This window comes from Piliocolobus tephrosceles, chromosome 1 (genome assembly GCF_002776525.5).
Source record: "Piliocolobus tephrosceles isolate RC106 chromosome 1, ASM277652v3, whole genome shotgun sequence".
Lineage (NCBI taxonomy): Eukaryota > Metazoa > Chordata > Mammalia > Primates > Cercopithecidae > Piliocolobus > Piliocolobus tephrosceles.
In genome coordinates, this window is record NC_045434.1 from 198,797,804 (window position 1) to 198,819,537 (window position 21,734).

The 21,734-nt window shown below is 46.7% G+C and overlaps 1 protein-coding gene and 1 non-coding gene across 3 annotated transcripts in view; one reads left to right on the top strand and one right to left on the bottom strand.

Moving 5' to 3' along the window:
* The window catches only part of CNR2 (cannabinoid receptor 2), a 44,677-nt gene that overhangs the window by 15,286 nt on the left and 7,657 nt on the right, over positions 1 to 21,734 (top strand). Inside the window, exon 2 of one of the 2 annotated variants that reach the window (XM_023219667.1) lies at positions 12,261 to 12,390. The exons of the other annotated variant lie outside the window; for it this stretch is intronic. The gene's annotated coding sequence lies outside the window, so the exon portion shown is untranslated. The remainder of the gene's footprint in view (positions 1 to 12,260; positions 12,391 to 21,734) is intronic. 2 annotated transcript variants of the gene reach the window in all.
* Positions 20,605 to 20,705, bottom strand: LOC111547832. The gene has a single exon (XR_002733251.1). It is a non-coding gene; the product is annotated as a small nucleolar RNA U13 (small nucleolar RNA).

Here is a 21,734-nt window from a genome sequence, read left to right on the forward strand (position 1 = left end):
TGGGATTACAGGCGAAGCCACCACACCAGACCCTAAACCATAATTTCTAATCTTGTGGCTAATGTTAGTCCTACAAAGGCAATCTAGTCCCCAGGCAAGAAGGAGGTGTACTTTAGGAAAGGGCTGTTATCCTCTTAGTTTTAAACAAAGTTTTTCCCAAAGTTAGTTCAGCCTATGCCCAGGAATGAACAAGGACAGCTTGGAAATTAGAAGCAAGATAGAGTTGGTTAGGTTAGATCTCTTTCACTGTCTCAGTCATAATTTTGCAAAGGTGGTTTCACATCTAGGCTGCCCAACTTCTGTGGTCAGGGTCTGGTACCAGATATATGAGTTTGAATTCTGACTCTGCCATTTACAAACTTTGTGATCTCGGCAAATCCATCTAGCTGAGCCTCTGGTTCATAGATAAGGTAGTGAAAATGAGACAGTCTGTCTCCAAGGGCAGTTTGGGGGATAGAGGAGACAGTGCATTTTTTTGTGGTAACAACATTTAAAATCTACTCTTTTAGCAATTTTGATACATGTATCATAACATCACATTGTATTCCATAAATGTCATGCACGTCCATGTGAAGAGACCACCAAACAGGCTTTGTGTGAGCAACATGGCTGTTTATTTCACCTGGGTGCAGGCGGGCTGTCTGAAAAGAGAGTCAGCAAAGGGAGATAAGGGTGGGGCCGTTTTATAGGATTTGGGTAGGTAAAGGAAAATTACAGTCAAAGGGGGGTTGTTCTCTGGCAGGCAGGAGTGGGGGTCACAGGGTGCTCAGTGGGGGAGTTTCTGAGCCAGGATGAGCCAGGAAAAGCAATTTCACAAGATAATATCATCGCTTAAGGCAAGGACCGGCCATTTTCACTTCTTTTGTGGTTGAATGTCATCGGTTAAGGCGAGGCAGGGCATTTGCACTTCTTTTGTGATTCTTCAGTTACTTCAGGGCATCTGGGCCTATACGTGCAAGTCACAGGGGATGCGATGGCTTGGCTTGGGCTCAGAGGCCTGACAATAAACATATACAATTATTATTTGTCCATCAAAAATAGAATGAAAACATTTAAAAATAATATATAGCACGGGCCAGGTGCGGTGGCTCACACCTGTTATCCCAGCACTTTGGTAGGTGGAGGCGGTTGGATCACCTGAGGTCAGGAGTTGGAGACCAGCCTGGCCAACATGGTGAAACCCTGTCTCTACTAAAAATACAAAAATTAGCTGGGCATGTTGGTGCACATCTGTAATCCCAGCTACTCGGGAGGCTGAGGCAGGAAAATCACTTGAACCCGGGAGGTGGAGGCCGCAGCGAGCTGAGATTACGCCACTGTACTCCAGCCTGGGCAGCAGAGCAAGACTCTGTCTAAATAAAAAAAAAAAAAAAGAAAAAAAAGGCTGGGCACAGTGGCTCATGCCTGTAATCCCAGCACTTTGGAGGCCGAGGCGGGCGGACCACAAGGTCAGGAGATCAAGACCATCCTGGCTAACACAGTGAAACCCCGTCTCTACTAAAAATACAAAAAAATTAAAAATAAAAATTAGCCGGGCATGGTGGCGGGCGCCTGTAGTCCCAGCTACTCGGGAAACTGAGGCAGGAGAATGGCGTGAACCCGGGAGGCAGAGCTTGCAGTGAACCAAGATTTTGCCACTGCACTCCAGGCTGGGTGACAGAGTGAGACTCCATCTCAAAAACAAACAAATGAAAAAAAAAAAAAAAAAAAGGTATGGATTTGAACAATAACAGAAAAGGACACAGTGCTTGTAAAAGGCCTTTCACAGTGCCTGCCACAAAGGAAGAACTCAGGAGAGAGTGGCAAATTTATTTTCTTCGCATAGTTTAACCACAAGAACGTATTGCAACAGTTTGCATGCTGAAGTGGAGATAAGAATCCAGCTGCCTTCTTATAAACCAGATAGTTAAAGAGATTTGCCACAAAAAGTTATTGTCATTTAAAAATATGTTATTTCAGGGCAGGCGAGGTGGCTCATGCCTATAATCCCAGCACTTTGGGAGGCTAAGGCAGGTGGATCACAAGGTCAGGAGTTCAAGACCAGCCTAGCCAACGTGGTGAAACCCTGTCTCTACTAAAAATACAAAAATTAGAGGCGTGTGGTGGCACACACCTGTAGTCCCAGCTACTCAGGAGGCTGAGGTGGAAGAATGGCTTGAAACTGGGAGGCAGAGTTTGCAGTGAGCCGAGATCGCACCACTGCACTCCAGCCTGGGTGAGAGTGGGACTACTCCAGCCAGAGTGAGACTCTGTCTCAAAAAAAAAAAAAAAAAAAAAAAAAAATTCTATTAACATGCAATAGGATTATTAATTTTTTTTAAAGTTCTCAGTTTTAGTCTTTAATACAGCAAGTACTAATAGGTGTAACCTACATCAACAAAAGCTCTTTATTGCCAGGGTAACTTTTAAGACAGTAAAGGGTCACTGAGACCAAGAAATTTGAGAACTGCTGCTCCAGGCTTTCATGATCTGCCTTTCTCACGCCATCTCTTTCGCAATCTGACAACACCCCCATTTTCTGCCCTCTGTGATTAATTGCATAACTTCCATGTTGGAAGGACTTTTTGAGATCTCATCAAAAAACCACTCCTGGCAGGGTGCAGCGGCTCACACCTGTAATCCCAGCACTTTGGGAGGCCAAGGCAGGTGGATCACCTGAGGTCAGGAATTCAAAACCAGCCTGGCCAAAATAGTGAAACCCCATCTCTACTAAAAATAGAAAAATGGTGGCAGGCACCTGTCATCCCAGCTACTTGGAGGGCTGAGGCAGGAAAATTGCTTGAAGCTGGGAGGAGGCAGCTGCAGTGAGCCGAGATCTTGCCACTGTATTCCAGCCTCCAGCCTGGGTGACAGAGCAAGACTCTGAAAACAAAAACAAAAACAAAAACAAAAAAAAGCCAAGCAAACAAACAACCCACTGCTGGTGCAGATGGACCTACTGAGAAGGAGGTTCTTGTGCCTGAGGTTACACAGCCATCAAGTTCCACCTGGGACTAGAACCAGCATCCTTCCTATCTCCTTTTTTTTTTTTTTTTTTTTTTTTGAGACGGAGTCTTGCTCTGTCTCCCAGGCTGGAGTGCAGTGGCCGGATCTCAGCTCACTGCAAGCTCCGCCTCCCGGGTTTTATGCCATTCTCCTGCCTCAGCCTCCCGAGTAGCTGCGACTACAGGCGCCCGCCACATCGCCCGGCTAGTTTTTTGTATTTTTTAAGTAGAGACGGGGTTTCACCGTGTTAGCCAGGATGGTCTCGATCTCCTGACCTCGTGATCCGCCCGTCTCGGCCTCCCAAAGTGCTGGGATTACAGGCTTGAGCCACCGCGCCCGGCCCCTATCTCCTTAATCCAGGGCTCTCGTCATGACAGCAAGCTGGCAGGTGCTCCCTGGCACAATCTCAGCTCCCTATTCTTTCATCTCTAAAAGTCCTGAATGGAGACAGGGTCTTCCCCCTCTGCTTTCCTGTCCCACCCTTCCCTCCTGCCTCTCACCTCCCTCTTTGACACCCCCCTACCAGCCCAAGGGCACAACAGAGATGACATCACTCTCATTGATTACCAACTAGCAAAGAATGTGAGAAAGTGAGGAAAAAGCTCTAATGTGTACACATATATAGCATCTATATACACTATATAAGCCATTCATGGAGGGCTTAGTGTGTGGCAGACACTGTATCAGGCCTGAGCTAACTCAATTAGTCTTCATGCCTCCCTACCACTGTTGAGACAAGTACTACTTGTTACTCCTGTTTTATGGATGAGGAAACTGAGTGAAAGAGATGAATGAAGTGAGTGGCTTTACTTGAGAGCAAAAAGCTAAGAATACTTGGCAGAGGCAAGATTGGAGTTCAGTGCTATCTGACTCCAAAGCCCAAAAGCCTGATGGGCAAATCCTTGTGGGTGAGAAGGTCCGGACTCCACCAGGAAGGTGGGGAAAGGACTAAAGTCTAGGGCCTGGCAGGGCATGGTGGCTCATGCCCGTAATCTGAACATGGACTTTGGGAGACCAACGCGGGAGGATCACTTAAGGCCAGGAGTTTGAGACCAGCCTGGGCAAAATAGTGAGACCCCATCTCTACAAAAAGGAAATAGTAATAACAACAATTCAGGGACAGCTAATGGTAGCAATGAAGGCATTACTGAGAAGAAATGGTCAGAAAAATACAAAGTCAAAAAGAGAGAGAAAAGAGATGGAATTTGTCCCTGGAAATAAATACAAAAGATTGTGCATGGTGTCAGGGCCCCTCACCCTGTGCAGAGTCATGCATTCAATCCTGCCTCTTTACCAATCTGACCTTCTCATGACACAAGGATTCAAGTCTTGGCTGGGTGTGGTGGCTCACGCTGTAATCCCAGCACTTTGGAAGGCCGAGAAGGGGGGATCACGAGGTCGAGGGATCGAGACCATCCTGGCCAACATTAAAAACCCCGTCTCTGTTAAAAATACAAAAAATTAGTTGAGTGTGGTGGTGTGCACCTGTAGTCCCAGCTACTCGGGAGGCTGAGGCAGGAGAATCTCTTGAACCCAGGATTCGGAGGTTACAGTGAGCCAAGATGGTGCCACTGCACTTCAACCTGGTGACAGAGTGAGACTCTGTCTCCAGAAAAAAAAAAAAAAGAAAAAAGAACTCAAGTCCTGGCTTTGTCTGTCACTTGCTATGGGTTTTTGGGCAAATGACTTGCCACCTCTGAATCTATTTGCTCATGGAATAGTTGAGCAAAACCTGCCTCACATAATAGCTGTGAGCCTTCCCAGGCTGTGTAAGTTGTCAAGTATGTTATGAATGTGAGCATTATTAGTCCATTCTCTAAAAGAGAAGTTGCTGAAGTATAAGATAATTGAAAGAGGAAGACGATATTTGTTTTTTGTTTTTTTGTTTTTTTGTTTTTGAGACAGAGTCTCGCTCTGTCGCCCAGGCTAGAGTGCAGTAGCCAGATCTCAGCTCACTGCAAGCTCCGCCTCCCAGGTTCACGCCATTCTCCTGCCTCAGCCTCCCAAGTAGCTGGGACTACAGGCTCCCACTGCCTCACCCAGCTAGTTTTTTGTATTTTTTAGTAGAGACGGGGTTTCACCGTGTTAGCCAGGATGGTCTCGATCTCCTGACCTTGTGATCCGCCCGTCTCGGCCTCCCAAAGTGCTGGGATTACAGGCGTGAGCCACCATGCCTGGCCAAAAGAGGAAGAAGATATTTGAAAAAGACTCAACAAAACTGTCCTGTTGGCAGATTTCTTTTTTTTTTTTTTTTTTTTGAGATGGAAGTTTGCTCTGTCAACCAGGCTGGAGTGCAGTGGCGTGACCTTGAGTCACTGCAACCTCCACCTTCCAGGTTCAAGCAATTCTCCTGCCTTAGCCTCCCAAGTAGCCGGGGTTATAGGCATATGCCACCATGCCTGGCTAATTTTTTTGTATTTTTAGTAGAGATGGGGTTTTGCCATGTTGGACAGGCTGGTCTCAAACTCCTGACCTCAGGTGATTCGCCTGCCTCAGCCTCCTAAAGTGCTGGAATTACAGGCATGAGCCACCATGCCCGGCAATGTTGCAGATTTCTAATTAGTCAGTTAATTTACCAAGTATTTGTTTGGAGATGGGAGGGGAGAAAGCAAAGCAACTGGATGGGATCCTAGGCTTTCAAAGAAATGGACAAGAGCATGGATTCCCAATGTCCCCAGCAAGTTTCTTTCTTTCTTCCTTTTTTTTGAGACAGAGTTTTACTCTGTTGCCCAGGCTGGAGTGCAGTGTCAGGATCTTGGCTCACTACAACCTCTGTTTCCCAGGTTCAAGTGATTCTTCTGCCTGGCCGATTTTTTAAAAGTTAGAATAGAGATAGGGTTTCACCGTGTTGGCCAGGCTGGTCTCGAACTCCTGACCTCTAGTGATCCACCCTCCTTGGCCTCCCAAAGTGCTGGGATTATAGGTGTTAGCCACTGCACCTGGCCAAGTTTCTTTTCCTTCCTTCCTTTCTTCCTTCCTTCCTTCCTTCCTTCCTTCTTTCTTCTTTCATTTTTTTTCTTTTTTTTTTTTTTTTAGTCAGAGTTTCACTTTTGTTGCCCAGGCTGCAGTGCAATGGCATAATCTCAGCTCACTGCAACCTCCACCTCCCAAGTTCAAGTGATTCTCCTGCCTCAGCCTCCCGAGTAGCTGGGATTACAGGCGAGCCACCATGCCCAGCTACTTTTGTATTTTTTACTGTAGAGATGAAGTTTCCCCATGTTGGTCAGGCTGGTCTTGAACTCCTGACCCCAGGTGATCCGCCTGCCTCGGCCTCCCAAAGTACTGGGATTACAGGCGTGAGCCACTGTGCCCGGTCTCTTTCTTCTTCTTTTTTTTAATTTGAGACAGGGTCTTGCTCTGTCACCCAGGCTGGAGTGCAGTGGTGCAATCATGGCTCACTGCAGCTTCAATCTCCTGGGCTCCAGTGATCCCCCACCTCAGCTTCCTGAATGACTGGGATTACAGGCACACAACACCATGCCCAGCTAATTTTTGTATTTTTTGTAGACATGGAGTTTCACATTACCCAGGCTGGTCTCTAAGTCCTGGGCTCAGGTGATCTGCCCACCTCAGCCTCCCAAAGTGCTGGGACTACAGGTATGAGCCACGGTACGCATCCCCCAGAAAGTTTCTTAATATTCCTGAGCCCCAATTTCTTCATCTATAAAATATGGAAAATAATAACAATAAGATTCTCTTTTTTTTTTTTTGAGACAGAGTCTCGCTCTGTTGCCTGGGCTGGAGTACAGTGGCCAGATCTCAGCTCACTGCAAGCTCTGCCTCCCAGGTTTACACCATTCTCCTGCCTCAGCCTCCCGAGTAGCTGGGACTACAGGCGCCCGCCACCTTGCCCAGCTAGTTTTTTTTGTATTTTTTAGTAGAGACGGGGTTTCACCGTGTTAGCCAGGATGGTCTCGATCTCCTGACCTCGTGATCCGCCCGTCTCGGCCTCCCAAAGTGCTGGGATTACAGGCTTGAGCCACCGCGCCCAGCCTAACAATAAGATTCTTGAAGGCTTGTTTTGAGATTTAAATGAGATAATGTGTAGAAAGTGCTAGCACAGTGCCAAGCACTCATTGTTATCCCCCAGTCTTCTTTTCAGATGGCAATACTGGGACAAGAGAGAGTAGGTGGCTTAAAGATACAGCCAGCTGGTGCCAGAGCTAGGGTTCAAACCCTGAGCACCTGAGATTCCGAACTCAGGACCCTTTTCTTTCCACCACATCCACCACTCTTGATAGTTCAATCAGGCAGCCAAGCTCCTGCTTATATTATTTTTAAATAATTATTTAATCTGCACATACAGAACATAGGAATTAGTTTCCCTATTCACAGAGGAAGAAACTGAAGCTCAGAGAGTTTGAGTAACTTTCCCCAAGGTCACACAGCCTATCAGTGGCTGACCTGAGATTTGAATTCAGTGACGTTTCCTTCTAAAGCTGTGGCACTTAACCTTGACTAAAATGGAAAGAGGCCTCAGACATCATTTAGCTCAACTCTGCCTAGGAGAGAGGCTAGAGATGACGATGCAGAAGGAAGGTCCAGGAAAGGTCCAGGGAGCCTGTGAGTGAATCTAGACAGCCTGGGTGGGGGTGATGAATGGTGAGTGGATAGCAGGCTGGGGATGGGATCCTTCAGCCCCACAGGGAACACTGAGTTTCTTTGATAACCCGTAGACATTTGAGAAAGGAACTATACATAGAAGACCTTAATAACAATCCTTTGCTCTTAAGCTATACATTACACATCATTTCCCTGTGTGTGTGTGTGTGTGAGACAGAGTCTCCCTCTGTCGCCCAGGCTGGAGTGCAATGGCGCGATCTGATCTCTGCTCGCTGCAACCTCCATCTCCCGGGGTCGAATGATCCTCCTGCCTCAGCCTCTTGAGTAGCTGGGATTGCAGGCACCCACCACCACTCCTGGCTGATTTTTGTAGTTTTAATAGAGACAGGGTTTCACCATGTTAGCCAGGCTGGTCTCTAACTCCTGACCTCAAATGATCCGCCTGCCTTGGCCTCCCAAAGTGCTGCGATTACAGCATGAGCCATTGCGCCCGGCCTACATATACTTTCCTAAAAAGACTAGAGGTGGCTACATTTTAAATTGGGGCAGTTAAAATAAAAGCAAAGCATTAGAAACCACGAAAAGGAGCAATAAATAAATCAGGAACCGACCTTGAATGGCCCGTGACTGCACTTCCACATTGCATTTAGGTCTGGGCTTGCCGGCAGCCGATAGAAAAAGAAGTACAGAAGTGGGTCTGAAGAAGCCTGCTTTTCTCCTAATAGACATTCATTGATTCTATAAATCCATTTTAAATATGTAAGTGCTTACTTTGTGCCAGGCTTCATGCCAGTTCAGGTGCTGGAAACCCCAGGAGGAATTTATTAAAGGAATTGACTCGGGAACAACCCCTTTGCCAGCCCTTTTCATCTCTCCTCTAGGAAAGCTTCCATATTTTGCCTTATATCAATAAACCTCCCCTGGGACCTATATCACTAGAGAGATTTTAAGTTCCTTCCCTGCCCAGTGCTGTCCCACCTCCCCTGCCAAACCCATTTTAGGACTGACTGTCCTGGTGGTCTGTTCACAAGGTCAAGAGCCCGGGCAGGCACCATCCTTCTAGTTCACACTCTGCTTCAGGGCTGCTGCTTGTGGTTCCAACCTCTTTCTGCAAGTCTGCTTCTCCGGGCCAGGAGCACTAGGGTGAGAAGTACGGTGAGGCTCAGGGGACATGAGGACTTGGAGTGGTGAGAAGTGTCTGCCATGGGCTTGGGATTGAGGAGTGGAAGCTTGAGGCCATCAAATCAAGGAACTTGCCTGGCTAGGCTGAGTTCCGGCTCCCCAAGACCGCTCTGCTCAACACTGGCTCCTCATCAAAAGACCTCCACCGAGAGTCTACCGTGGGGCTACCACTTTGCTAGGAGACACTTTTTTGGGCAAGTGGGATACAAAGATGACTCCACTCCCAGACCCAGATACTGCTCTCAAGACTAGGAGCTCACAGTCCAGGAAGCAAGATGTGGAATGGACACAAATAAAACAAGGTAGACAGTGGTCTGTGCAGTAAGAACAAGGGAAGACCAGAGAATACTTCTTGGAGGAGGTGGGTTTTGATATCAAAGTAGTTATAAAAAGAGTAAAAAGAGGTAAAAAAGGTAAGATTTGGGCTTTCTTTTTTTTTTTGAGACGGAGTTTTGCTCTTGTTGCCCAGGCTGGAGTGCAGTGGCGCCATCTCGGCTCACCGCAACCTCTGCCTCCTGGATTCAAGCAATTCTCCTGCCTCAGCCTCCCAAGTAGCTGGGATTACAGGCACCCACCACCACACTTGGCCAACTTTTGTATTTTTAGTAGAGGTGGGTTTTCACCATGTTGGCCACGCTGGTCTCGAACTCTTGACCTCAGGTGATCTGCCTGCCTCAGCCTCCCAAAGTGCTGGGATTATGGTGTGAGCCACCATGCCTGGCTAATTTGGGCTTTCAATATAATTCATAGGTACACACACACACACACACACACACACAAAAGATTTGGTCAAAAAATCCCCACAGTCTACAGTCCCAAACTCCAGAAAACTTTATTGCAACCGCAATCAAGGGCTACAAAGAACAGAGGGAGGCCAGGCGCAGTGGCTCACACCTGTAATCTCAACACTTTGGGAGGTGGGCAGATCACATGAAGTCAGGAGTTCGAGACCAGGCTGGACAACATGGTGACACCCTGTCTCTACTAAAAATACAAAAATTATCCAGGTGTGGTAGCTCATGCCTGTAATCCCAGCTACTTGGGTGGCTGAGGCACAAGAATCGCTTGAACCTGGGAAGTTGAGGTTGCCGTGAGCTGATCATACCACTGCACTCCAGCCTGGGCAACAGAACAACAATCTGTATCAAAAAAAAAAGAAGAAGAAGAACAGAGAGGGGACTAGGAGTAGAAATGTGGAAGGAAAGCCCCATGGCTGAACACAGCAGCAGGGGCACAGCCAGCTCGGGAAAGAGGGTCACTTTGGTCTATTTCTTTTTTTTCTTTCTTTTTTCTTTTTTGAGACAGAGTCTCACTCTTGTTGCCCAGGCTGGAGTGCAGTGGTGTGATCTCGGCTGACTGCAACCTCCACCTCCTGGATTCAAGCAATTCTCCTGCCTCAGCTGCCCGAGTAGCTGGGATTACAGGAGTGCACACCACACCCTGCTTATTTTGTATTTTTAATAGAGATGGGGTTTCACCATGTTGGCCAGTCTGGTCTCAAACTCCTGACCTCAGGTGATCTGCCCGCCTCGGCCTCCCAAAGTGCTGGGATTATAGGCATGAACCACCTCGCCCAGCGGGTCTGTTTCTGATGGATCATTCTTGCAGGTTGAACAAGTTTTCCAAAATGTGGTGGTTTGTCTTCAGTGGTGGCAAAGTGTCAGCCAAGAATAAGTAGGGATGGTTCTATCTGCCTCAGCTCTCAGGCGAAGCTCAGGCATGACTGGAGGACAGAATCCTTTTTTTTCTTTTTTTCTTTTTTTTTTTTTGAGACAGGGTCTCACTCTGTAGCCGAGGCTAGAGCACAGTGGCACAATCACTGCTCACTGCAGCCTTGACTTCCTGGGCTCAAGTGGTTCTCCTGCCTTAGTCCCCCCAGTAGCTGGGACTACAGACATGCACCACTGTGCCCAGCTAATTTTTGTATTTTTTGTAGAGACAGGGTTTTACCATGTTGGCCAGACTGGTCTCGAATTCCTGGGCTCAAGTGATCCACCTGTCTGCCTCCCAAAGTGCTGGGATTACAGGCATGAGCCCCCATGCCTGGCACAGAATCTTGTAAGAATCCTATAAACTAACTCTATTAAACATCTCCTGCCTTTGATTAGATACCTACTGTAAACCAGGTACAGTGCCACGAATTTGGTAAACTTCTATCATTAATCTGTATAATAATGTGATATGGATAGTATTTCTCCCAGTTTACAAATGAAAGAAACAGAAGCTCAGAGAGGTGCAGTAACTTGCCCAAGGTCACACAGCCTGAAAGTTGACGAGCTGGATTTTAATCCAGGAAGGTCTGGTTCCCAATCCTGTGACATTGTGATCCAACATGCCACGTTTCCTGGGGGAGACCTTGGGAATCACCCCCATCAATCCAACTGCTTTGAAGATGAGAAAAGAAAGGCCCAGAGGGTCAGGCAAGGTGGCTCATGTCTATAAGCCCAACATTTTGGGAGGCTGAGGTGCAAGGACTGTTTGAGGCCAGGAGTCTGAGACCAGCCTGAGCAACGTAGCAAGACCCTATTTATATTTTTAAAATAAAAATTAAAGAAAGAAAAGAAATGCCTTAGATAGGAAAAGGGACCTGCCCAAAGTCACTCAGTAGCAGGACAAGGCAAAGAACCTAGGCCTCCCTACTCCCAGTTGGGGATAAAAACAATGAGGCTTGCGGCATCCAATCTCAGCTTCCCACTGTAGGTGTGGTAGCCACAGGCGGGACATCATCCTCCTTCTGCCTCCAGTTCTGAGAGATTTAAACATAGCAGCAACATGGGGCCAGCTGCTACTGTGGCTTCTTTCACTTCAAGCTTTCACTTCAGGTCAGAAAAACCCCCAGGCACACCTTTTCTGAGCAGTTTTTCAGGTCCCAAGGTTCCCTTCCCAGATGCTCAATATGAGCCAGGCTCTAGGCTGCAGCCCATAACACCAACCCCACCATGGATGCTCCCTGTGGGAAGTGCCATGTGGTTTCTGAACAGCGGTATTTTTGTTAGGTGAAGAAAGCACTTGATCACGGTGGTTCACTTTTGTTTTCTTCTTCTTCTGGGACCTGAAAAACTGCTCTGAGACTGGATTTTAGCCCTTTTCCCCAGGCTGGAGTGCAGTGGCGCCATCCCAGCTCACTGCAACCTCTGCCTCCTGGGTTCAAGTGATTCTCATGGTTCCCGAGTAGCTGGGATTACAGGCACCTGCCACCACTCCCGGCTCATTTTTGTATTTTTAGTAGAAATGGGGTTTCACCATGTTGGGCAGGCTGGTCTTCTCTAACTTCTGACCTCAAGTGATCTGCACGCCTCAGCCTCCCGAAGTGCTGGGATTACAGGCGTGAGTCACCGCCCTTGGCCTTTTTTCTTTTTTAATCAGACAACCCAGAATAGGTTCAGAAAGACTCCAGCTTCTCTTTCACTCTTACATCTGTACAGCATCAGATCACAAAATGTTTTTGCATGCATCAGTGATTCTTAATATTCAGAACTCTGCTGGCACACCGATAAGAAGTGTGAATCCTTCCCCCCCAACCAAAACAGGCACAGACATAAAGTCTTAAATATGCCTCGAAAGGACCAATACCCTCATCAAAGCCTACCCGTGGACCCAGGGTAAGAAGCTATGATGGAGGTCATCAGCCCGTTTGACATCTCAAGGAGAATGGCACAGGTATTGTTACTGTCATTTTACAGATGAGAAAAAGGGCTCAGAATGTTGAAGGGACTTGCCCAAAGTCACCTGATGAGCCATGGCAGAGGTAGAACTAGAACATTGTTCACTGTGGCAAACACTAAGTCTGTCTCTGTTGCAGGAAATTAAGGAACCAGAGAGACCGAACAAGGGCACGAAAGTGTTTATTTAAGGGTACACCGGCTCAGCGGACATATGTCCTGAAAGTCTGAGCCCAGGACAAAGAAAACGAGTCGCCTTTAAGCATTTTGAGGCAGGCATTATGTGAAGCAGGAAGCAGCCTTACAGAAGCAAGAATAAAGGATGTTGTGACACTTTTGCAACATGTCTTACATCTCTGGGAAAAATTGGTTTGCAGTTTATCCTTATTTGTCTTGTGACCTTGCAGCTGTGCAGGGGAGAAAGAAACAGGAGTTTATGGAGCCTACAAAATATGTGGAGGGTAGATATGGTTAATGTGTCTTGGGACAGACAGTTAATTTTAACTTTGTGGGGGGCTGTTTACATTTTCTTTTAGCCTTGGTTAATATAGCAATTCATTTTATGAGCTTTTTTTTTTTACTATTACTATAATTTTTACTATTATTGCTTATACCATTATTCTGTTATTTTCTTAATTTCCTACTTCATCTCTGTGCTGGATGTTCAGACAGTCTTTGCCCTGGAAGAAGGCCCTGTCTAGAAGCCGGAAGTTCTGACTCCAAAAGGGATTTATATCTGTCCAAAGGGAAGACAGGGAGCTGGGTTTCCTGTTGCTCTGTGCATCCCGTTGTCAGATGTCGGCTTGTTAAGACCTGCATCCAAATGCCTGCATTTCCTGCCCTTACCTACTTTGGATAATAACCACACATGTTGGTGGCCATGCCAGGCCTAGATAAGACCAGAAGTCAGCCTCCATCAGCCCCAGCATCTCTCTTCTAGGCTGGATTCTACATGGGGCAAGCCATTTCCTGACTGGAAGAGGCTGTTTTCCAAGGGAAACAAGGGAAGAGAGTCCCTGGGTGGCAGTGGATGGGGCAGGGGGTTCCTAGCAGGGTTGCAGGGAGCCCCTTAGCCCCCTGCGCTGGAAACTTTCAGAAGTAGCCAGGTGAGGATGTGGAAGCTGAGGAAGGCTTGCACTGTCTGCCACTCCCTAGTGACCAGGATGGAGAGGTGAGCTGGCACCTTTTTCTGTCTGAGCTCAGGTGTGACCTTGACAACACTCAACAAGAATTACCAGCCTGGCTAACATGGCAAAACCCCGTCTCAACTAAAAATTAAAAAATTAACCAGGTGTGGTGGCGTGCACCCGTAATCCCAGCTACTTGGGAGGCTGAGGCAGGAGAATCGCTTGAACCCAGGAGGCACAAGTTGCAGTGAGCCGAGATCGTGCCACTGCACTCCAGCCTGGGCAACAGAGCAAGACTCTGCCTCAAAAACAAAACAAAACAAAAAAAAAAAAACAAGAAAACCCACAAAGGGTGTCTATCTCCAACTTCTCTGCATAGGGCCATCTCTATGCCTACTGCACGGGAGTTTTGCCTTGTGCCTCAGGATATGTGGATAATTGCAGCTCTGCTGCTCATATGTTCGGTGACCTTAGGCAAATTACATCCCCATTCTTGGACGGTTTTCTGGATGGCAAAATGATGGCGTTGGATTAGAAGAGAGATTTTTCAATCTGTTCCTAGAGGAACCTGGGCTGCCTTGAAGAAAGGACATAGGTGATATGAAGCCCCCTGAAGTCAAGATATGGCTTACTCCATGTAGAATCCAGCCCAGAAGAGGGATGTTACAGGGGGTGGTGGCTGGCTTTGGGCCTCACCTAGGCCTGGCATGGCCACCAACACATATAGTTATTATCCAAAGTAGGTAAGGGCAGGAAATAGGGGCATTTGGATGCAGGTCTTAACAAGGCAACATCAGAACGCACAGAGCAATAGGAAACCCAGCTCCCTGTCTTCCCTTTGGACAGATAGAAATCCCTTTTGGAGTCAGAACCCCTGGCTTCCAGACAGGGCCATATCTACCTGTTTTATAAACAGGGGTTACGCAGATTGTAAAAATCACCTTCCTCTTAAAAATTTTAAAGTCGTTGGGTTATAAAAAGGACTGACATTTATTGAGCTCTTATAGTGCTCCAGTCATATTATTCTTTTGTTTTTTTTTTTTTTTTTTTTGAGATGTAGTCTCGCTCTGTTGCCCAGGCTGGAGTGCAATGGCACAATCTTGGCTCACTGCAACCTCCACCTCCTGGGTTCAAGCGATTCTCCTGCCTCAGATTCCTGAGTAGCTGGGATTACAGGCGCGCGCCGCCATGCCCTCAGCTAATTTTTGTATTTTTAGTAGAGATGGGGTTTCACAATGTTGGCCAGGCTGGTCTCAAACTCATGACCTTGTGATCTGCCCACCTCAGCCTCCCAGAGTGCTGGGGTTACAAGTGTGAGCCACCATGCCCAGACCCCCTTTTTTTTTTTTTCTGGGATGGATTCTCACTTTGTCACCCAGGCTGGAGTGCAGTGGCAGAATCTCAGCTCATGGCAACCTCCACCTCCCAGGTTCAAGCGATTCTCCTGCCTCAGCTTCCTGAGTAGCTAGGATTACAGGCGCACGCCACCACGCCTGGCTAATTTTTGTATTTTTAGTAGAGATGGTGTTTCACCATGTTGGCCAAACTGGCCTCAAACTCCTGATCTCATGATCCACCCGCCTCGGCCTCCCAAAGTGCTGGGATTACAGGTGTGAGCCACCGCACCTGGCCCAGGCATACTATTCTTAGCAACCTCACAGAGTAGGTGAACTAGCCCCATTTGAAGATGTGCCTAAGAATAATAATAATAACAACAATGGCAACAATGAGCACTTCCATGTATTATAGTAATTTATTTAAATACTCAGAAAACCCCATTTTACAGATGAGAAATGAGAAGACCGAGGCACTGGGTATTTTGAATGAGGTCATTGGCTAGGATTTAAACCTACATCTCCCTCACACTCATACTTGGGGTCTGTGCTATTCAAGACAACCCCTTTCCATCCAAATGGACTTCATTAATTAATAGTTTTTTTTTTTTTTTTTTTTTTTTTTTTTTTTTTTTTAAGATGGGGGTCTGTCTCTGTCAACCAGGCTGGAGTGCAGTGGCATGACCATAGTTCACTGCAGCCTCCTACTCCCGGGCTGAAGGGATCCTCCCATCTCAGTCTCCCAAAGCTCTGGGATTACTGGTGTGAGCCACTGCACCCAGCCTCAGTTAACAGTTTTTGAGGCCGGGCATGGTGGTTCACGCCTGTAATCCCAGCACTTTGGGAGGCCGAGGCAGGTGGATGACGAGGTCAGGAGTTCAAAACCAACCTGGCCAAGATGGTGAAACCCCATCTCTACTAAAAACACAAAAAATTAGCCAGGCGCAGTGGCAGATGCCTGTGATCCCAGCTACTTGGGAGGCTGTGGCAGGAGAATCGCTTGAACTCAGAGGGCAGAGGTTGCAGTGAGCCGAGATCTCGCCACTGCACTCCAGCCTGGGCAACAGAGTGAGACTCTGTCTCAAAAAAAAAAAAAAAGTTTTTGAGCACCTACTATGCAGCAGGCATTGTGCTGAACCACTAAAGGTCCAGAAATAATAAAGCCTTAGTTCTGACCTCAACAAGCTGTGTGGCCTCAGCCCAGTGCTTTAACATTGCCGAGCTTTTATTATCTGTGAAATAGCAATAAGCATAAGTCTAATATCATAGAGTTAAGCTTGATGGTCAGCCGGGTGCGGTGGCTCACGCTTATAATCCCAGCACTTTGGGAGGCTGAATTGGGTGGATCATTTGAGGTCAGGAGTTTGAGACTAGCCTGGCCAACATGGTGAAACCCTGTCTCTATTGAAAATACAAAAGATAGCTGGGTGTGGTGGTGTGTGCCTGTAATCCCAGCTACTTGGGAGGCAGAGGCACAAGAATCGGTTGAACCTGGGAGGCGGAAGTTGCAGTGAGCTGAGATTGCACCACTACACTCCAGCCTGGATGACAGGGGGAGACCCTGTCTCAAAACAACAACAACAACAAAACAAAAACAAAATAAAACAAAAAACTAGATGGTGGCTGTGAAAAATATTTTGTGGAGTTTAAATTCCATTCAAATGTTGGTCAGCGTGGTTAGTGGTCTAGTTGAGGTGAAAGACCAGTGCAGCACCAGTTACCATACATGCAGAGCGGGCCGGGCACTTCAGGTGTGACTTCGGGATCTGGGAAGGCTTTACTAGGCAGGACATGAGCCCAGACGGGAGGTCAGGAGGGAAGTAGGCCAGGGAAAGACCCCTGGTGCAAAGGCATGGAGGCAAGAAAACAACTGTTTGGGAACTGTGAGGCATCCAGCTGAGCCAGGCTGGGGAATGAGTTCTGATTGGCAGGCAGCTCTCCTGGGGTCTAGAGCTGTCCCACAAAGCTATGAGACACGTGGATAATTAAAAAATTTTCCAGCCGGACATGGTGGCCCATGCCTGTAATCCCAGCACTTTGGGAGGCTGAGGCAGGCAGATCACAAGGTCAGGAGATCGAGACCATCCTGGCTAACACGGTGAAACCCCCTCTCTACTAAACACACACACACACACACACACACACACACGCATACAAGTTAGCTGGGCGAGGTGGCGGGCATGTGTAGTCCCAGCTACTTGGGAGGCTGAGGCAGGAGAATGGTGTGAACCCGGGAAGCGGAGCTTGTAGTGAGCCAAGATCAGGCCACTGCACTCCAGCCTGGGTGACAGAGCGAGACTCCGTCTCAAATTAAATAAATAAAATAAAATAAAATAAAAATTTCCATAGACATATTTAAAATTTTAAAAATAGGCTGGGCATGGTGGCCCACCCCTGTAATCCCAGCACTTTGGGAGGCTGAGGCGGGCAGATCACCTGAGGTCAGGAGTTCGACCTGGTCAGTTCAGCCTGACCAACATGGTGAAACCCCGCCTCTACTAAAAATACAAAAATTAGCCGGGCATGGTGGTACATGCCTGCAATCCCAGCTACTCAGGAGGCTGAGGCAGGAGAATCGCTTGAACCCGGGAGGCGGAGGTTGCAGTGAGCTGAGATCGCACCACTGTACTCCAGCCTGGGCTACAAGAGCGAGACTCCATCTCAAAAAATAAAATAAAAATAAAAATAAAAATAAACTGGTGAAACAAATTTTTATTTAACCCAATATATTCCAAAATATTGTCATCTCAACTTGTCATCGATATAAAAAATTATTAAGGTATTTTATATTCTTCTGTTCATGTAACCTTTGAAATTCAGTGTGTATTTTCTACCTATAGCCTATCTCAATTCAGGGAAGCCACATTTACAGCACAGCCCAGTTCTTATACTTAAAAAACTAGATCAGACCAGGTGCAAATGGCTCATACCTGTAATCCCAGAGCTTTGGGAGGGCGAGGAAGGAGGATCACTTGAGGCCAGGAGTTCGAGGCTGCAGTGAGCTATGATTGCACCACTGCACTCCAGCCTAGGTGACAGCCACACCCTGTCTCCAAAAGAAAAATTCTATTTGTATATATATTCTTAATTTTTATTTTTAAAGAAGTTTTAAAAATACATATATCTTTAAACTTTATAAAATAATATTGTGGGCCAGGCATGGTGATTCATGCAGTTTCAGAGACTGAGGAGGGAGGACTGCTTGAGGCCAGGAGTTCAAGACCAGCCTGGACAACAAGCAAGCAAGACCCCATCTCTATTTTAAATATCAGTTTTTGTTTTTGTTTTTGTTTGTTTGGTTTTTGGGTTTTTTTTTTGAGACAGAGTTTTTGTCGCCCAGGTTGGAGTGCAGTGGCGCGATCCTGGCTCACTGCAGCCTCCCCCTTCTGCATTCCAGTGATTCTTGTGCCTCAGCCTCTGGGGTCGCTGGGAATACAGGTGTGAGCCACCATTCTCAGCTAATTGTTTTTTTCTTTTTTTGTACTTTTAGTGGAGACTGGGTTTCACCATGTTGGCCAGGCTGATCTCAAACTCCTGACCTCAAGTGATCTGCCAGCCTTGGCCTCCCAAAGTGCTGGGATTATAGGTGTGAGCCACCAAGCCTGGCCTCTATTTGAAATAATAATAGTAAAGTAATATTTTAAATTTTAATACACTTAACTTTCAATTTTTCAATTGTAACTACTTTAGTGTTTAAATATTTAATGTTTTGAGGAAAAATAATCACTAAAGTATATATAGCTGGGTGTGGTGGCTTGCACACCTCTAATCCTAGCACTTTGGGAGGCCAAGGTGCGCAGATCACTTGAGGTCAGGAGTTCAAGACCAGCCTGGCCATAACCCCATCTCTACTAAAAATACAAAAATTAGCCTGGCATGGTGGCAGATGCCTGTAATCCCAGCTACTCGGGAGGCTGAGGCACAAGAATCGCTTGAACCCAGGAGGCAGAGGTTGCAGTGAGCCGAGATTGTGCCACTGCACTCCAGCCTGGGTGACAGTGAGACTCCGCCTCAAAAAAAAAAAAAGAAAAAGAAAAATACATAGTCAATAGAGAGGCACAGATTTTTCCTTTTGCCTCAGGCAAGGCTCGGTTTTCAAGTCCAGTCTGGGGAAATCCCTCCCGATTCTCTAAAATGCTATATTGCCGCCTGCAAGTTCTCTTCACTTTTATCTACTTGTAAATCCTCTAAACTCTCCTTAAGGAGTATGCTTTACAAGGGATTGGCCCAACACTGTGGGTTTTTGTTTTTGTTTTTTTTTTGTTGTTTGTTTTTTGGAGATGGAGTCTTGCTCTGTCACCCAGGCTGGTGTGCAGTGGTGCAATCTCAGCTCACTACAACATCTGCCTCCTGGTTTCAAGCAATTCTCCTGCCTCAGCCTCTCGAGTAGCTGGGACTACAGGCGCACACCGCCATGCCCAGCTAATTTTTTGTATTTTAGTAGGACGTGTTTTCACCGTGTTGCCCAGGCTGGTCTTGAACTCCTGAGCTCAGGCAATCTGCCTGCTTCGGCCTCCAAAGTACTAGGATTACAAGCAGGATTACAATCGTGAGCCACCGCACCAGGCCTAACACTGTGTTTTTAAGATTCATCATTGTTGGCACATTTTCACCACTTCATGGTATTGCTTTGTATGGCTACATTACAAGTTATTTATCCATTTTCCAGTTGATGGAATTTAGAATTTTATTTTTCTATTTCAAAAATGCTAAAGAGAACATTTTGGTACATGCTTCCCTGGACACATGTGCGGAAGTTCCTCTGCAACATACTCCCGGGACTGCAATTGATATATTGTCAACTTAACTGGATTTTGCCAAGCTGCTCTTCAAAGTGTCTGTGCCAACTTACACCCCCATCGCAATGAAAGTCCTTTTGGCTCCACGCCTTCTCCAGCACTCAGTATTTCAGCCTTACTTTTTTACTGATCTGATGGGAGTGAAACACATTTCTCTGTCTACTATTGAGGTTATGCATCTTTTCAAAGGATTATCGACCATTTCTCTTTCATGCCCTATATTTTTCTTCATTGTGGTTGCTCTCCTTTTTCCTTTACTAATCTTGCCTGTGGTCCTCTATTTTACAATCTTTTCAAACAGCCAGCTTTGCCTTTGTCAGTTCTTTCTCTTCCCTGTAGTTTTGCCATGTCATTAATTTCTGCTCTTATTATTTCTATCTTCTGCTTTCTTTGAATGTATGCCATAGCCCTTCTTCTAATTTCATGAGTTGCATGATGAGCTCATGAGACTTTTTTAATCTTGTAGTATGATCATTTATTAATTTATTTATTGAGAACAGAGTCTCGCTCTGTTGCCCAGGCTGGAATGCAGTGGCGTGATCTTGACTCACTGAAACTTCCGGCTCCTGAGTTCAAGCAATTCTCCTGCCTCAGCCTCCCAAGTAGCTGGGATTACAGGCACTGACCACCACACTGGCTAACTTTTTTTTTTTGTATTTTTAGTAGAGATGGGGTTTCACCGTGTTGGTTAGGCTGGTCTGAAACTCCTGACCTCAGGTGATCCACCTGCCTTGGCCTCCCAAAGTGCTGGGATTACAGGCATGAGCCACCGCGCCTGACAGTATGAGCATTTAGAGCTGTAAATTTCCCTTTGCATACTACTCATATGAATCTCACACATTTTAATGTCTCACAATTTCATAGTCATTCAATGCCAAGTATCTTCTAATCTCCTTTATGACTTTTTGACCCAGGAATTATTCAGAAGTGTATCTTTTTTCCTTTTTTCGCACGTCAGCTGGTAAAATGACAATGTCATCACAGGTTTGAGGGAGGAACATCTCACACGTGAGCGTGAAAACCAGTCATCACGCTTGTGAATTACAAAGGGATCCCGAGGTGTGTTTTTAAAGATCCATACCTGAGGCTGGGCATGGTGGCTCATGCCTATAATCCCAGCACTTTGGAAGGTCAAGGTGGGCGGATAACCTGAGGTGGAGAGTTTGAGACCAGCCTGGCCAATATGGTGAAACCCCGTCTCTACCAAAAACACAAAAAATTAGCCGGTCGTGGTGGCGGGCCCCTGTAACCCCAGCTACTTGGGACGCTGAGGCAGGAAAATCACTTGAACCTGGGAGGTGGAGGTTGCAGTGAGCCAAGACCGCTCCACTGCAGTCCAGCCTGGGCACGACAGAGTGAGACTCTGTCTCAAAAAAAGAAAAACAAACGAAACGAAACAAAACAAAACAAAAAACCGCATACCTATGAACTTTGTTAGTGATTTTTTCTTTTTTTTAAGACAGAGTTTCACTCTTGTTGCCCAGGCTGGAGTGCAATGGCACGATCTCGGCTCACCACAATCTCCGCCTCCCAAGTTCAAGCCATTCTCCTGCCTCAGCGTCCCGAGTAGCTGGAATCACAGGCATGCACCACCATGCCCAGTTAATTTTTTGTAATTTTGTATGGACGAGGTTTCTCCATGTTGGTCAGGCTGATCTCGAACTCCTGACTTCAGGTGATCTGCCCGCCTCGGCCTCCAAAGGGCTGGGATTACAGGCATGAGCCACCGTGCCCAGCCTAGTAATCTTTTTTTTCTTTTTTTGAGACAGGGTTTCACTCTGTTGCCCAGGCTGGAGTGCAGTGATGCTCACTGCAGCCTCTGCCTCCTAGGTTCAAGTGATCCTCAGCCACCTCAGTAGCTGGGATTACAGATGTGTACCACCAGGCCTGGTTAATTTTTGTATTTTTAGTAGAGATGGGGTTTACTAGAGACAGGCTGGTCTCAAACTCCTGGCCTCATGTGATCTGCCCACCTTGGCCTCTCAAAGTGTTGGGATTACAGGCATAAGCCACCATGCCCAACCAGTAATTTTTAAAAATTATTATTATTTTTATTATTTTTTGAGATGGAGTCTTGCTCTG